The sequence below is a fragment of the Meleagris gallopavo genome, chromosome 5, assembly GCF_000146605.3.
Source record: "Meleagris gallopavo isolate NT-WF06-2002-E0010 breed Aviagen turkey brand Nicholas breeding stock chromosome 5, Turkey_5.1, whole genome shotgun sequence".
In the NCBI taxonomy this organism is placed as follows: Eukaryota; Metazoa; Chordata; class Aves; order Galliformes; family Phasianidae; genus Meleagris; species Meleagris gallopavo.
Window position 1 is genome coordinate 48,894,875 of NC_015015.2, and position 16,615 is coordinate 48,911,489.

The 16,615-nt window shown below is 47.4% G+C and overlaps 1 long non-coding RNA gene across 2 annotated transcripts in view; it reads left to right on the forward strand.

The window, feature by feature from the left end:
• Positions 1–13,045, forward strand: part of LOC104911243 — a 25,867-nt gene extending 12,822 nt beyond the window's left edge. For both annotated transcript variants that reach the window (XR_793758.3, XR_002115437.2), the window contains exons 2-3: positions 9,722–9,906; positions 11,332–13,045. This is a non-coding gene — a long non-coding RNA (uncharacterized LOC104911243). The remainder of the gene's footprint in view (positions 1–9,721; positions 9,907–11,331) is intronic.
• The last annotated feature ends 3,570 nt before the right edge of the window (positions 13,046–16,615 follow it).

A 16,615-nucleotide genomic window follows, 5' to 3' on the forward strand; every position in this document is an offset into this window, starting at 1 on the left:
ATTTCAAAAAATGATTTGCTTCAAACTCTTTCCCCATTTCTACTTAATTTTTAATTAAGGACTTTAACATTATGGTTCAGTACCAAACCTAGTGCTTAAATTCACATACAACTGAAGTGCCAGCAGCGATAATAACCCTATTTATTAATGGCCATTCCATAGCACAGAGAATCATAATCACAGAATAGCTCAGGTTGGAAGAGACCTTGAGGCCCATCCAGCTCCTACCCCTGCCATGAGCTGGCTGCCCCCACCCAGGGCTCCATCCAGCCTAGCCTTGAACACCTCCAGGGATGGGGCACCCTCAGCTCTCTGGGCAGCAGTCCAGGGCCTCAACGCCCTCTGAGCAAAAAAAAATTTCAGCTAATATCTAATCTAAATCTCCCCTCTTTCACTTTAAAGCCCCTTGTCCTATCGCTATCAGACAGCCCTGGCGTAAGGGGGCCATGGCCCCTCCTTTCTGACCTTCATCATTTCAGGGCTCCGGACCACTCTCATTCTCTCCCTCCTGCCCCTAAAGAGTTAATAAAGGAATTAATTGTAAGCTGAAGTAATTCTGCTGCCTGGGCTTGATTTAGCTCGAGGGGAAAGAAACAGAAGAAATAGAAAGCCAAACATAAAAATACCAAACGTCATCCCCCAATTGAATTACATTTTTTCTTCTGGTTGAGTAAAGAGGGATGTTTTGAGGAAAGTGAACCTTGGCAGAGCAAGGAGGGCTGTGTGATATATGATAAACTGCAGCCATAGTGAGCTGGGCAGTTTAACTGTTCTAGTAGGCAGATGCAGAGGGGTGAGAGGATGTGGAGCCACATGCTGTACACACACACACACACACACGCACAGAGCCCTGCTGCCTGCAGGGACACAGCTACAGTGGCACTGGGCCCCTCAGCTCTCAGCTCGGCTGCTTCCTGCCTATGGGGCCCTGCTGCAGTGCTGTCCTGGTGGTCGGTGAGATGATGTGACCCTATTGTCACCTTGGCTGTTCTGGGTGGGGACAGGTTTACTGTCACGTCCATCTTTTAGTGATTTTTGTGCTGTCTCAGCATTGAGGTACTGGCTGTTGCTGAGCAGCAGCTATGGGTATCTGTGTGATGCCCATCTCCATAGCCAGTGTGCGGTGTGGGGCTGAAGGGCTCTTTGTGTCCATGGCAAAGAACCACCGTAACAGCAACATGTTTGTGTCGTTCGTCCCTCCCCTCTGCCTTCAGAAGGAGAATCACAAACCCCGATGGACATGGTTAGTGGGCATGGCAGTGATGGGCTGATGATTGGATTAGATGATCTTAGTGGCTTTTTCCAACCTTATTCTGTGATTGACTTCCAAGGCTCTCCCATGCACTGCTGTTTTGAGCTGTTGGTTTGTGCACTGGTTGTTTTCCAGCTTTTTCCGGGAGCGCCCTGTCTATGGAAAAGGCAGTAATCTCACATATATCTGAGAAGTGAGAACTGAAGGAGAAAGCAGCCTGGAGCTGCGTGGCTTGGGGATAACCACTGGGATGGGCGCAGCCGTGGCGCCGGCAAAAGGTCGGAGTCCGCTGGCTGTAGCGGTGCTGCAATTAAATGCTGAGCAGTGGTATCTGGGACTGCTTAGCTTCCTTCTTCCACCCCTTTGGATACATCTTCATGGATGCTCCACCCAGACCAAACCCGTGGGATGGCTGCTGTGCTCCTGGTGGGGTTTGGGCAGCCCAGCAGAGTCCCATTGCTGGCCCCAGTGGCTGAGGATGAATGAGGCAGATCTCATGGTGCTGGTTGCTGTTCTGAGTGGTGGAATTGCTGAGCCAAATCTCATGTGCTCAGGCATTGTTTGTCTGTTGTTTTCCCGGATTTCTCAGCAAGGACAAGATCTAAAAGCCTCTCTCTTTTTTTCTTAAGAGCAACATCTCCCAATGTTCTTATAACTCCAGGAGCTGGGGGTTTAGGACACCAAATATCCCCAAATATGTGCAAAAGATGCCATGAGCCATCTCAGCCCCAACCCTCATCTCTTCGAGATGGGAATGGGGACAGTGTGAAGCCTGTTCCTGCAGTTGGGCAGGGCTCACGCATTCCACTCATCACTTCTATTAATGTCTGATGTCACTGAGGAAAAATGCTTTATTTATCTTTCACTCATTTTAAACCAATTTGAAGAAAAGGCTTTGCTTATGTTGCCTGGTGAGGAAGTTGTCCAGAAAGGGCAGAGATGGAGGCTGTTGGAGGATGTTTACTCAGAGAGCTGGTGCGGAAGGGGAGTTTCCTAAAGAGGGAGCTGGGTGCAGGGGACATCTCTAGCTGTCATTTTAATTTCCTCTGTGTGAGTGATGGGTCTCTGCCTCTCAGGGACAACACACGGATGCTGGACATGCATTTCGCAGTTGTGACAGAGTGCTATGAACAAACTCGTGCCTCCAGATCTGCTCATGGACACCCTCTTGGCTCTCGTGCCACAGATTGGGTGGTCTGGTGACTCCCCACTTGCCATTGGGCTCCTCCATTTAATGAAAGGCAAGGAGGTGGCAGCAATGAGAGGGGCTCCTTTCACCTTCAGTGCTGCCTGCTGTGGTGTGTGCCCTGTAAGAGATGTAGGGTGGACACTTTGGTTACCCTACGGCTTCTGGGTCTTTTCCCCTGTACCCAGACTTCTATGGATCTCCAAGGGGGCGGAGGGCTGGCATGACTACCTGCTAGCTGGGAACTTGGATGTGCCAAATGATGCCAGCTGTCTTGGAGATTGAATTACACTGCTTTTCCTCTGGGTGCCCAGCCAAAACTATAGAAACATAGAATGGTTTGGGTAGGAAGGGACATTAGAAACCGAGTTCCAACCTTCTGCCTTGGGTGGGGACACTACTCACCAGCTCAGGCTGCCCAGGGCTCCATCCAACCCGGCCTTGGGCACCTCCAGGGATGGGACACCCACAGCTCTCTGGGAAGCAGTGCCAGGGTCTCACTGTCCTTATAAAGAAGAATTTCTTCCTGGTGTCTGATTTATGTACCTCCTCTTTTATTTTAAAGCCATTGCCCTTGTTCTGTCACCACCCTCTTCAATAGAGTCCTTCTCCATCCTTTCTGTAGGCTCCTTTAGGTACTGGAAGGCCCCTGTAAGATCTCCTTAGAACCTTCTGACTGTATCAGTCTCCTTCCCTCAATCCTGAATCCCGGAGGGACTCCTCCACGGCTCTTCTGCAGAGGGCACCATGGAGAGATGGGGATCTGAGGGGTTTTGGGGCACAGTTCTCTGCCTGAAGATGTGAGGACTAGTTTGGAAGATATGTGTGAGGTGGTAGACTGGAAGGGTTGTTCTTCTGCCTATGGTACCAGACTGAAATTGATGGGCTGGGGTTGTTTGTACTAGCAGGAGCTGCATTATGATGGGACTAGTGAGTGGTTCTTAACATGAAGTTAGGTACTGAGAACAACATAGACTATTTTTCATCTGCATGTACCAAGCCTGCAGCAGAGAGAGCAGTGCTTTGTTCCAAGGATTCTGTGGCCAGCTCAAGCCTGTGCTTGTGTTTCCTCCTGCTTCCCCCCTCACTGACAGGCACCTGGGTTTCCATCCATAGGTGTAGTTTTAATGTTTGCAGGGGCAATGTTAGGTTTGCCTTTATGCTATTTTTAATTTTTTTCCGTGCCAATCATTAGACCTCTCTTCAAACTCTGGAAAAGAGAAATGGTTATGAGACTCTTCATTTCATTTCGTAGATTGCACATACAGCATATGTTTACAATGAATTTATAGACCCCTATAAAGGGGCTTACATGCATTATGTTTAATTAATGCAGCAGAAATTATATCATTATAATAACTGCCTGGCCTTTAGATGTAAAAACCAGCGCCAAGGATTCCCAGATGAATCATCCCTGATAAGAACCAGAAATGACACAGGCCATATATTGTATGGTGAATTTGTTTGGATTGGTACCTTTAGGGTATTCAGCCTTGCCAACTCTCTGTGGTGCTGACACAGTTTATTACACATTTTCATTTATTAAGAGATTATTTGACTGCAGTTTGTTGTTTTATTGTACAGCAGGTGATAATTTTACACTAAATTAACTGTAACATCTCTTTTAGGAGCAGGCCGAAGAGGGTTCTTGCTACAAAGCTAAATACTAAGTAAAGGCTTTTATTTGGTGGGGGAGTAATACGTCCTTGTGCATAGGGCTTGGCTAAGACTCTCCCCACTGCTTGTTATTGGTCCATGTGTGTTCATTGTTTGGGTTGGGGCTAATGGGTCCTCAGATAGCATCTATGTGCTCATGCTGAGTGGATCCCTGCTTGGATCTTGGTGAAGATGGATTGAGGCCACCAAATCCACACATTGGTAGCCACTCAAGTCCAGCAGTGGCTGGCACCCAGCAGGTGACATTGGGGCAGGAGAAAACACAAGCACTCCTGGCATGGTTTGGTGCTTCAGGGAGAGAAAAAAGGTGCTGCTTCCATTCCTAGCTTAAATGTTTGTTATTCAAACAAATCCAGAAAATAATTTTGAAACCTTTTTATAAAAACAAAGAAGAAAAAACTGAATAACCATTCCCCTTTTTCCACAGAGATGGATAACTTTGGAAGGAAAAATATTTATTGAAAAGCCCTTTTTGCCATTTAAAATAGATTACAGATGAAAGTAATTTGGCTGTCCCTTAATGAAGTCCATTACAGCAAACTCGTTTCATAGCCTGTCTCACATAGATACTGTTGAGCTAAGCTTTGTGGTGGGAGATGGGAATTCCACACCAAATTGAATTGGAGACAGAAGCAGGAATAATTATTGCTGCAAATTATTAAAGCTTTGCTATATTGGAAATTCACAGCATGCTTACAATGTTAACTTACTGTTAAGAAGAAACATACTACAAAGCTAAAAATAGAGGAAAAATCAGAACCACGTTGCTTTGATCACAATTCCATATTTAAAGGAAGTTATTACTGGCAAAATAATCCCCCTCCCAACTGTGCCGTGAATTACCTTTGGTTAATACCAACATTTCCTCTATGTGGAGCACACCAAGGGGACAATTATAAATTAAAATCCAGGGCTGGGTCAATTGATGGTAAATAATTTAGATGAGGGAACCCCCAATCATACGTACACACTCACTTGCTAATATATGCCTTTTTTGCAAGCAAACCCTCACCTTCCCTGGTGCTGGTGTTCCTTTGGCTCAGTAGTGGCCAGCACTAACACGGGTGAGCAATGTCACAGTGAGCAGCTAGCTGTGAGCTGCACACACTTGCTTTGGGCAGACAAGCTGATTTAGTGTGATGTTTCTGGCTGCTGATGGCACAACCAGAGCTTCTAAATCAGGTGTCCAGCACAGCTGCGAATATCTGGGGGAAAAGCCTGTGTCTGATGAACACAACGGGTCTGGCTCTGCAGAGTGTGTGCTTGAGAATGAATCCCTTACTGGAGAGCTAAGGAAAGCTGCTGCTGTTCCTAAAGCCACAGCAATAAAAGAGATGAGCGGAGTTAGGAGTGAGTTCCAAACAAATCCTTTGTGCATGTCTTTTCTGCATAGCCAAGGATTTCAATGTGTTGTATCCTCTGGATGGAGGTTTCCTTCGGTGCACATGTAGGGGGATGCTGTCGTGCACTTGGACTGGACCGCAGCTCCACCAGCCCCTAACTGCAGCAATCCAGTGTCATACTTCGCCCTAATTTTCAGCTATTTCATACCCAGAGCTGACACATAACAGTGCAAGGTGAGCTCGTGAAGCCCTGGCAGGCTGTGGTGAGGGCTGTGGGTAGGGCTGTTTGGTGCTACAGGCTGGGGGCCGCAGGCAGTGGAGCGGACACAGAAACCAGCCAGATTATCTGAGATGTGGGTGCGTTCTGATCTACCCTGAGCACCACACCAGGTAATTTCACTGTTCATAACAGCAAAATGCAGTCTTATTTTTAACATCCAGCAAAATGAATAGAGACGCTGCTGTTATCATCAGCAAAGATGGAAAACCCTAAAAGGACACCCTGTACAGCATGATGCTTGCAGTTTGTACCGGAACATACGCTATTATTTTATACTTCTTCCTATGTAGCGTCCCTGCAGCCTGATCAAGGAACTGTAAGTAAAACCTGAACTGCTGATAACCGTTTTACATCTGAAAACCTTGATTTTATTTGACCGCATAAGACTTGAGGAGAAGGTAGAGGGAAGAACACAGAGTAAAGTATATTTTATTAGTAGAGTAAATGCAGCAGGGTCACTCCAATTTCGGGGAGAGTGTTGGGAGAAGTATGAAAAGGCTGGAGAGAAACAGCAGCTTAAATTCTGATTGTCTGTTTGGGGTGATAGTAAAGTCAAGTGTGCCATTTCCAGCCTAAAATCCCTGTATCCAACACTAAAGAGCATTAGAACCTAAATGAGGATTTGAATACAAATATCTTCAACTCCAGCTCATCATAAAATTAAAGGATCTGTTCCAGGACACACAGTATCTCCATAAAGAGACCCCCCCCCTCTAGATCCATGCCTTTGAAGCTTGGGTATTAATTCAGGATTAATAATAAAAAAAAGAAGTTGCTGGAGGCCCTGCTGAGGTCCGGCACGGAGCCCTGGACCAGATCCTGTGCTGCTAGCTGCCAGCGCAGGGTCCAGCACTCATTGAGGGGCTGCTGCTCAGCAGGTACAGCTGGTGGTGCTTTACCTGCCTCCTCCTGCAGAAGCTGTGCGTACAGCCTCTGCATTGCTTCCGCCAGCTCTGAAAAAATACTTTGAAAAAATTTCCTTTCTTCAAAGAAAGGACTCATTAAGTGTTGTGTTCCTCTGAGTCTGGGTGCTTCCCCATTCCCAGAGGCACAGCACTGAGCCTAATCACCAACGAGAACAACTGTGGCCTTTATTTTGGTGTAAAGCTGCATGACAAAAAAAAAAAAGAAAAGTCCCCTGTGTGTACAGCTGTAACACTTGCACGATTGTAGGGAAAATGGAGGAGCCCACAGCTGATTTCCAAGTCTACATCTTCCTTTTTCCTGTAATGAGTGCGATACATAATTTACACATGGAAAAAAAAAAAAAAGGCTTATGAAGCTGAACATTTTTTTTCTTTCTGTTTATTTTCATTTGATTGCAGAAGGGCTGGGGCTGCAGCAAGCTGAGATAAGAGCCCTACCCATGCCCTGCTGCTGCGTGCACTGTACGGAGGAAGGATGGAGGGGCCGATAGTGCTCGAGGTGCTGCCGTGGGGACATGGCTCGGTCTAACAGTTCTCAGAGAGGCCTCTCCTCTTCCCTGTTCTGACAAGGAAGAGCATGGCAGGGAGCTGTGCTGGGGGGCAACGGCAGCCTCGTCACCAGGATCCCTGCCCACACCCTGGGCTGCAGCCATAAAGCGCCAGCTGAATCCAGTACTGTAAAAATTCCTCCCTGGGTGCTGTGGCAACATCACTTGGGTAATCTGTGGGCTTTGCCACCACAGAGTCTGTTAAATAGCTTGTTAGCGGAAAGATGGCAGCGTTAAAACTTGTATGCATGATGAAAAGCAAACAATATTCTCTTTTAATCCGGTCTTTAAGGCCTGAGTTCAACAACCTGGTTTCAAGGGAATGCTAAGATAGAAAAGTCCATCCTTAGCAGAAGACAAATGTTTAGCTGTCTGAAAGTCCCAATTTGTTATGGGGAGATAACAGCTCCATTAATTAGATGATCAAATATGACTTTATTAGTGAATTGTTGAATTGGTGTGGCGTGGCTCTTGCTTGTTTGTGAGATGGGTGAGCATCTTCTTTTGAGCATTTATAATGAAATTCTTCCAGCGATTTATTTACCGTAATTGCTGTAGTTCTCTAATCTGGGTATTTGCATCAGGGTTGATTATGACCTGGTTCAGTGCATTTATCTGTGCTGATTTTCAGCAACAAGAAACCAAACAGCAGAGCAGGCCGCATTTCTGGCCTCATCCCCACCACTTTGCAGGGACTGCAGTGAAGCTACAATCGCTCTATCTGTACGCCAGACTTCTAGCATGCAGTACTCATGTGTATCTCAAGGCTGGAGTGACATCAATTAGCGCTGCTCGCTAATGAGGGCACAGCCAGCGAACCTTGCAGCGCGCAGCGCTGTGTGAGAGGCTGAGTGCTGCTGGCAGCTGGGGGCACCCTGCAAACAGCACTGCGCTGTGGGGGCATCTCTGCCTCTCAACTCAGCTCTCTGAGGAGTGTGATGCCCCTCTGCCACCAGTTCCACCTGCAGCAGCACAGGGCCTGGATGAATGTGAAAGCTGAATGTGAAATGGGCTGAGTTAGGAGCAGTAAGGAAAGGTGTTCGGGCTGTGCTGGAGATGCTGGACCTGCTGTATCCCCACACAACGCAGCACAGATCACCCCTGGTGGTGCTTTTTCTGTGGGGACTGATTCGCTTGCTGTAAGGAGCCATCTAGTGAGGATTTACTGCACATAAAATCAAAGGAACCTTTTCTATTTTTTTATTTTTTACTGTTTCTAGGCGATATCAAAAGGACACATGAGCAAGCAGTGGTATTTTCCTTTTCGCCTGCCTTCCCCCCACAGACCTGCCCTCTGAACAGGCGAGAGCGAAATCGAAGACAGGCGAGGCCTCGACATGGGGCCCTAAGTGGGGCTGTAGGGCTGGGCTGTCCTGCTGTGGGCAGCAGCCCTGGCTGGCCCTGTGACAGATATAATGTTTGTGGCTTTATGCTCATTTGTTGGTTTGCTGGGAGGTGTACTTTAGAGAATGATGAAGTTAAGCAGACGAAAATGCTGGCTTAGGGCTGTGAGGGTCACACGCTGCAGAAACATCTAGTTATTGCTCCTGAGCATCAAAAGCGTGGCTATGTTACAAATCTATACTGGATGGATGTTGCAGCCTGTAGGGTATTGCGGAAGGCACTGTGCACAGTGAGTTAAAGATTAAGCACTCATGGCACTCACAGCAGCTCTGCACTGCTGGCAGCAAGCTTTGGGAATACCCAAGTGGTCTCAGGATGGATTGGCAGTGATGATTTCTCCCCGAGATCTGGAGCCTCCATCCTGATGCTCACACCAGAGCCTCCTCCTTCTCTTCCTCTTTTTCCTCCTTCTCCTTTGCTGGCCCCTTGTAGCTTCTCAGGGTGGAAGTTGACAAGCACGTGGGCAGCTCCACATCACTCCCAGCACTGTGCGGTGCTGCCCCTGGATCAGCCCCCAGCTCCTGCCTTGCTGTTCCCCACGTTCTCCCAGCTCAGCTGCACTTCCTCAGGCCTGGCCAGAAGGGCAGCCACCAGGCTGAGGGAGAAATCTGGCACAAGAGGGCAGGGAGTGGCTCCAGGCACTGGTTGCACATCAGGACAGGGAAAGCAATCCAGCTGTTACAAACAAGCCTTGATTCTGCAAAACCCACGCTGTGAATTATGAATGTCTGTCATTTTACAGTAACTATTCCTTCCCTTTTGTTTTGAAAATGCAGACAAAAAAAATATTTTTTTTTACAGTAAGAAAATCCCCATTTTTGGTAGACTGAATGCTTTTGACTATATTCATGATTAACAGGTTTTGTGTAATAGCTGAAAGTAAAAGGTAAAAAGCAAAAAAAGACAAACAGAGACAAATGGATTTGTTATAATGGCTTCATTATGGATTTTAAAAAGTTTGCTTTTTCTTGCAGTTTGTTGTCAGAAGGAATTGACTGAATTCAGTCAAAACGGTTTGTTCTTTGTCTGTGGTCACCATAGCTACCATTTCAATCTGTTAACATAAGTGGTATTATTTTGTTCCTTTCTCTTAAACTATTCACAGATGCTGTTAAGATTTTCCTTTGTAAGTATCCGAAGGGTCTGGTCCAGGTCTGGCTCTCTGCAGCGCGAGCACCGGGCAGTGGGCGCTCAGCATGGACCTGCAGGAGGGAGGAGATGCTGCTGCGGCACAGGGATGCTGCAGGGCGTGGGGCAGCTGCTGTGAGCCATGAAGCTGTGCCTGAAGAGGTGGGTGTTTGCCGGGAGTGCTCTGATAGATCCCCAGCTGCTGCACATCAGTACAAAGGCAGCGATGTCCATGGAGGCGGTGTGCCTGTGGATGGTGTCGTCCTGTGGAGTTACTTGTTACATGGGTTTTCCATAAGGAGACATGAGATGAAGGAAGGCTACGCTGTTTTAATAAATAAGTAATAAGGTTTTATAGCCTCTATTCTCTCGCTTTTACTAGTGTCAGAATAGGCTTGGGTTGCCACTGAGTGTGGGTGTGTATCCACTCTGCATAGCACGAGTGATTGGGATATTTACTGAATAGCAGTAAATCCACATTTCACATCTTAATTGGCACTGAATGGGTGAAAAAAGTCAGTTTCTTTTTTTTTTTGCTGGATGTGAAGATGACTGAGACAGATTGTTGTCTTTTCCAGAAGCGAAGTAAGCAGGTAAATATATTGATGTATGTCTGCATGTCGTTCAGCTTACAGTGGGGAGGCCATAAGAGGAATCAGACAGTAAAATATACAGTTTTATTTAAAAAACAAAGCTCTTACATTAAAGAATAAAGTCACTCAGTAAAGAATAAAGTTGAGTCTGGGTTTTTTTTTTGTTTTGTTTTAATTAATTATTTTTATTACAAAAACCTTTGGTTAACTCTCCATGGGTCTGATTTGCAGAGCTTCTGAGCGCTCTGCTCTCCGATTGCTTTTAACTGGAGCTGTAGGTATTTGGCATTTCTGGCAGCCAGGGCCCTCTGATAACGCCCGCAGAGAGTAGCTGGGGAAAGTGTGAGGAGCATTATTGTAATGAGGGGATAATTCTGTCTCTCCTTCCTGCCTTTCAGTGCAGATGAAAGAGTGCCAGGGAATCACGTTCTCTGCACCGAAAAAGGGAATTCTGATTTCCAGGCTCTGGCTCCCCAGGGGCGGGGATGCTCTCCTATCACAACCCACAGTAAGGCACATCTGCATTTCCAGTGTAAGGCCTGTTTTTAAGGACTCCTAGCTCAGCTATAAAAATTCACTTAGCATGCATGACTAGAAACCAAATTGACAAGATAGACCAGAACTGCTCTGAGAGAGCCATTAGTTCCCCTTGTATGAAAAATCCACATTCAAAAAGAGAGAATATTGTTCACATTTAAGCAACAGGCCGCGGCTGTTCCTTCTAAGTCATGACAGCCGGTGTGGAAACAGTCGTTTCTAACATGACTCCTGATGCTGCAGGCACGGACAGTGGGGGCAGCTCCCTGCGCCTGGAACTCAGCTCGGGATTAACCCAGAGCCACCCGGTGCTTCTGAGCAGGTTTGGATCTGTATACTGAAGGTTTATGCCCATGTAACTGAAGCCGTGGCATTTTCTAAAATTGTTTTAGTTGCTGATTAATCCCTCACTTGCTGCCAAATTGAGGTTGCATTGATTTTCTTTTTTCTTTTCCAGGTTTTCATGTGCTGAAGTGTTTCTTTATATAAATAGCAGTGAAGAATGAGCTTTGACTTCTTGCTCCTCCCCCCAGCCATCAGCAGCGTTTGAAATATCCAGATTACATGTGGAATAAATGGAGGAGAACGTATTACATCAAAGGTTGGAGTTCTGAGTTTCTACTCTCTCTTACAGACGTTAGCTTGAAGCTATGACTACACGTTAGGAGAGCAATTGCAGGTGAATTTCTATTTCCCTTCCCATGGGAATGCCAGACTGCTCTTGAGGAAAGCTGCTCCACCACTCCAAAAAATGTTGATTTAAATACTGAAGTGCAAGAAATTGTATTGTGAACCTTTTTTGAAACAACAACAACAACAACCAAACAAAAACAAAACAAAACAAAAGAACTGAATTAACATTTACTGTTAACCCCCTGACTGTACGGCATCCAATCTTTCTCCCACCAGGTCTCGTGACTCAGAGCTCCCTGGAGGGGATTGTGTGGATTTCTCATTCTAAACTCCAGTCACCCTGAATACCAGGGCAGCTGTCCCCCACAACACCATCTCCTGACATCTAACCACACCAGCTGCCTCGCTGCTGAGATGACGGCGGAGAGAAATTGAAGAAGTTTATAGAAAGTGAGTGGTGTCTTCCGGACCAGCTCTGCGCTCACTGCAGTCACTCCTATGATGAAGCAGCTCCCAAACAAAAATCTTTATCCCCTCATTTTTCTAAGGAATGATGATTCTTTTTGCAACTTGTGCTCCTGTTCTGATACAGATCTTCTCTACCTAGACACAGAATGGAGTGGAGCAAAGCCATGAGCTATCGAAGGCTTTCTGCACTGATTTTGCTAAGTGCCTCCTCCTCAGGAAGGAAAAGGATGCCTGCCTGCCCTTCCTTGTAATACAGGGCTCAGTTTCTCTAAGGAGGCACCAGCTATGGGAGGTTAATGCTCCCGTGTCACCCTGTCACCGCTGTCCCTTTCTACTTTCTCTTCTTTTGGCAGCTCAGGGGTGTGGAGTGGGGAGCAGGCAGAAGGTGAATTTCCAAAGCCTTAAGGAAATCAGCTTGCTTTTGGGTATCAAGGACAAACAGGGCTCTGCAGCAACCTCACGTTTAATTAGCAGAGAGACGTTCCCAAGAGGAAGGAGAGCAACACGGGGTGCTGGGGAAGGCCATATGCCCTGGGAACCTGATCCTTGCTTGAGGAAGCTCTCAGTGCACAGATGTGTAACTCCTGTTCCCCTTGGTTTTGTGAGATATGAGAAAGCTCGTAGTGACCTGACCAAAATGAAATAATGGGGATTTTGTTTACACCTTACTGGGTTGGGATTAGATGGGAAGCTCTTCACAGCTCTGCCCTCCTCAAGATATGTCTGCTCCGTCCTCCTGGCACTGCCAGCCACTGGCCATGCAGGATTTCTCCTCCCCAGTGCCAGTCCACTGTGCCTTTCCTCTGGGGTCAGCCAGGAGCCGTGCCAGCCCCACACACTGTTCTACTGCTGCAGACCCCCAGGCTCTGCAGGCTGCCACATGGCCCTCCTGCATCCTCTCACCCCACCACCACCCTCCTTGTGTTTTTTTTTATTTTTGCCAGCTTCCCCCTTGCTACAGGATATGAGCCTTTCTCTCAGGGAAATAAAAATTTGGATTAAAATTTGCCTTTATTGCTCCCTTTCCAAAATTAGGCTGAAAGGAAGAATTTTCAGGGGAGTGCAGGAGATTTAAGGACAGATTTTTAAGGTCTTTTAGTTACATTAAAATGAAATTAGATGGCCCTTTGGATTTTTCAGCAGAAGTGTTATTTTTTTTATATAATTTCCACATAGTAACTGTTCAAATCTTCAGGAATCTAAATGCCACCAGACTTTTGAACACCAAAGTCCCATTGAAACCAGAGAGAGCTGGACATCAATTCCTGTACATTCCTTCCAAATTCTAGCTGAAGTTGTTGTCAAACTTGGAGCAAGAAGTTCTAACGTAAAAGACTGTAAACTCGATTTCTGCTCTGCTTTAGCAGCAGTTCAGCACCAGAAAAAACACACACACACATTGTTGGTTGCATGAACATCTTGTTCTAAGGGTCATGTTTTCCTGATTAACAGCCTTTCAGTATTAAAAACAATCAGTCCAGAGGGTGATTAATTGTCCCTTCTGCTGCTAGTAACCAAATACGTCTGTATATACATACATACATGTACATACACATATCTGTATACAGCCGTGTAAACACACACGTACCTTCTCCCTGGGGTAAGCATTTTCAATGTGCCTTTTCTCAAGGAAAACACAATTCAGAGGAGGTGAGAGCTGCTTTTCACCACTCAAGCAAAGGGGTGCAGTTTTACTTTTTGTAACCCTTTGTTGCGAGAGCCGGCAGTGCCGTGGCTGTGCCAAGAGCAGTGCTGTCCTGGTGCAGACAGGCTAATCTGGTCAGGGTGGAAAGCAAGAAATAAGCAGACAACACTTTGCTTTTTGTCCGGGGAGTACAATCTGTTCATTGCCAGGCATCCCTGCTGTGTTTTACTCCGGCTGTGTTCTACTTGTAGGACCCAGAGGGTTAACGGCCATAACATTTTTTTCATTTAAAAGTTGGCAAAGCGAGCAGCTTTTCCCTTGACAAAGATAACCAAATTTCAGTAAATTATTTAAAAAGACAGTCCTGCCTGGTCCAACCTGTTTGGCTGCAGCCAACATACAGCAACAACACTGCACTTCCCCCCCGTTTGATTTGATATAGATTAACCACTAAGTTACAGTTATGTCCAGAGCCCCAGTCAAGCTCAGGGGCTTCAGGTGACTCAGTGCTGATGTGGAACTCCTCGCAGCCATCCCACATGCCTTAGAGAGCCTGGCAGGCCTCACGGTGCATGCAGGCCATTGTAGGGACATGGCCAAAGGGTGGGATCCATGCAGGGAAGCAAGATCCTGCACCTACCAGAGTCTCTCATTGCTCATGGGGTTTCCTCCTCATTGGCTCCAAAAGAATGAAGATTTAACATCAGGTATCTCCAGAGCAAGTGGAGTGAGCTGGGGGACTGGGTTTGTTGCTTCAATCCTTGCTTTTCTAGCATTTGCAGCATTCAGAGGCTGCAGAAAGTGTGTTCACTGTTGGGGCTGAAAAATAAAACACAACTCTGTGTGTTGTGTACAGGCTCTGTGTACACAGTCGCCTACACTTGGTGCAGAGTTTTCTTTATGGCCAGAAAAGAATTTTTCAGTTTGCTTCCAGAGGAACACTGAATCTGCCACGCTGTGTCAGGACACTCATGCAGAGCATCAAGGGTTTGGGATGAGAAAGAAACCCAGCACTGTTTTCAAGGAAGAACAAACAAACATGAAAGCTTTCTCAATGGTTAGAAACAAAAAGCTTCACCAGCATCAAAGTTCACAGCTTCTGCGGAGAGGCTTGAGAGAAACCCTATCATGCTGCAGGCAGTGCTGTTAGCCTGCACAATGGCTGTGACACATGCAAAGTGGCTGTATGGTGACAGACCTCGGACTTCCTGCCCTGTGACACACACACACACACAAACAAACACACACACATCCCTGCGCCCTTGTGAGATGGGACAGGGTCTGCCCTGTCCCTGGGCATCTCCCAACCCTTTGCCCAGCGAGCAGTGAGGCTGGGGAGCAGCACTGTGCCCCTGTCCCAGTGATGGCTCTGCTGCGGTGGCTCTTGTCACCGTGCAGCCTGCTCCTATGGGAACTGTGCGTGCCACAAGCCTTCAGGGAGACAAAGTATGAGGGGTCTGTGCCGTGCATTGCTTTCATCAATTCAAACATTGCAGTCATGTTTTGTGCAACTGATGCAGACTTTCATTCTGAAGCCTCAGTGGGTGACAGCTATGAACAAAGGAGGAGGAAGTGAAGGAAGCCCAAAATTAGGCCTTGATTTGCAAAGCTGCGTGCAAGTGTCTCAGTGAGTACAGCTGCGGTCCAGGTTCAGGCCTGAACTGAAGGCTGAGATACATGTCAGCCTGGGTCCGGGTGGGACCTGTAGGGCAGACTTGTCACTCAGACTCAATTTTAAATGAAAAATCAAGTGTTCTCCTCCTGACCATGCGGTTTTGGAGCAGAAATATCAGGGTACAGTGTCTGAGAACAGACATGCTGCCTTGCTTACACTTCTGTGTACCATAAAAACATATTCCACACTGAAGAAGTAATACACTTTGCACCAGGAAATGCTTGCAGCTGCCAGTGCTGGGGTTTAAGGGCATCACTATCCCCTGATTTAGAACTGGTATTTGTTAAGGTAGTGGCACCAAGAGTCGCTGTCATAAAAGTTTGGGTCTGCGAGCTAGTAAAAGTTATACTCGTGGAGTGTAAATAAACTTGTGTGTGTGTACAGTAGATGAATACTGTGCAGATTTAATATTTATGTGTCCATGTATCGTGCGCAGAAGGAACCGATTACCCATTTGTCAGCATGTACACACGGTGCACAGTGAGCGTGGAAGAGAAAGTAAATATCGAGGTCACTGCTCCGAAATAAACTAACACGCGTTTCAGAAAGGATTACACACGTATTTATTCCCCCGATTTTAACGGAGAACACGACACACGGAGGTGAGCGTGGCCCCCCCCCCAGAAGGAACTGCCAAGACGCCGACATCGCGTTGGGATCTGCGCAGGAAGAGCTCCGTGCGGAGCCCGTGGCCGCTTCCCCCTCCCCCTGTGCAAATTCTCTCGGATTAAAATGGCAGAGGGAGGAGGGGAGCGGCCGGGGCAGTTTGTCTGATAGGAGATAACCGCTGCAGTCAGACAGCAGGTTTAATTGCGTGGGCCAATAAAAATAATAATAATAAAAAAAACCCAACAACTTGCCACAGGAGTTAAAATCCAAATAAAAGGCAAGCCCTGCAAGCTGCTTTCCACGATTATGTATTGTTTCACCTCGGCCCAGCGCTGCCCGCAGTTGGTGCGCTGTGCCCAACACCGGGACGGCCCGGGCCCCCGGCAACGCTGCCGAGAGCGCACGGAGCGCTTCAATGGGCGGCTCGGGGAAGGAGGAGAGGACAAAGCGGGCACTGAGGCTGTTCGTTCCGCTGCCTCGCGTGGGCTCGCTCCCCATTTTTGGGAGCATCACGTGGGCGGCCCAACAGCACCACAGCCTCACGTGCGGCTCCGGGACGGCGCTTCGCGGCGGCCCCGAATCCCCGTGTCCCACCGGGCCCCCCGGCCACCGGCTGCTGGGCTCTGCCAGGCACAGCGGGGCCTCGTTAGCACAACGGGAACGTGGGGGAAATGGGGTGCGGGCCCCGGGACGAGCCTTAAGGCTCCTGAC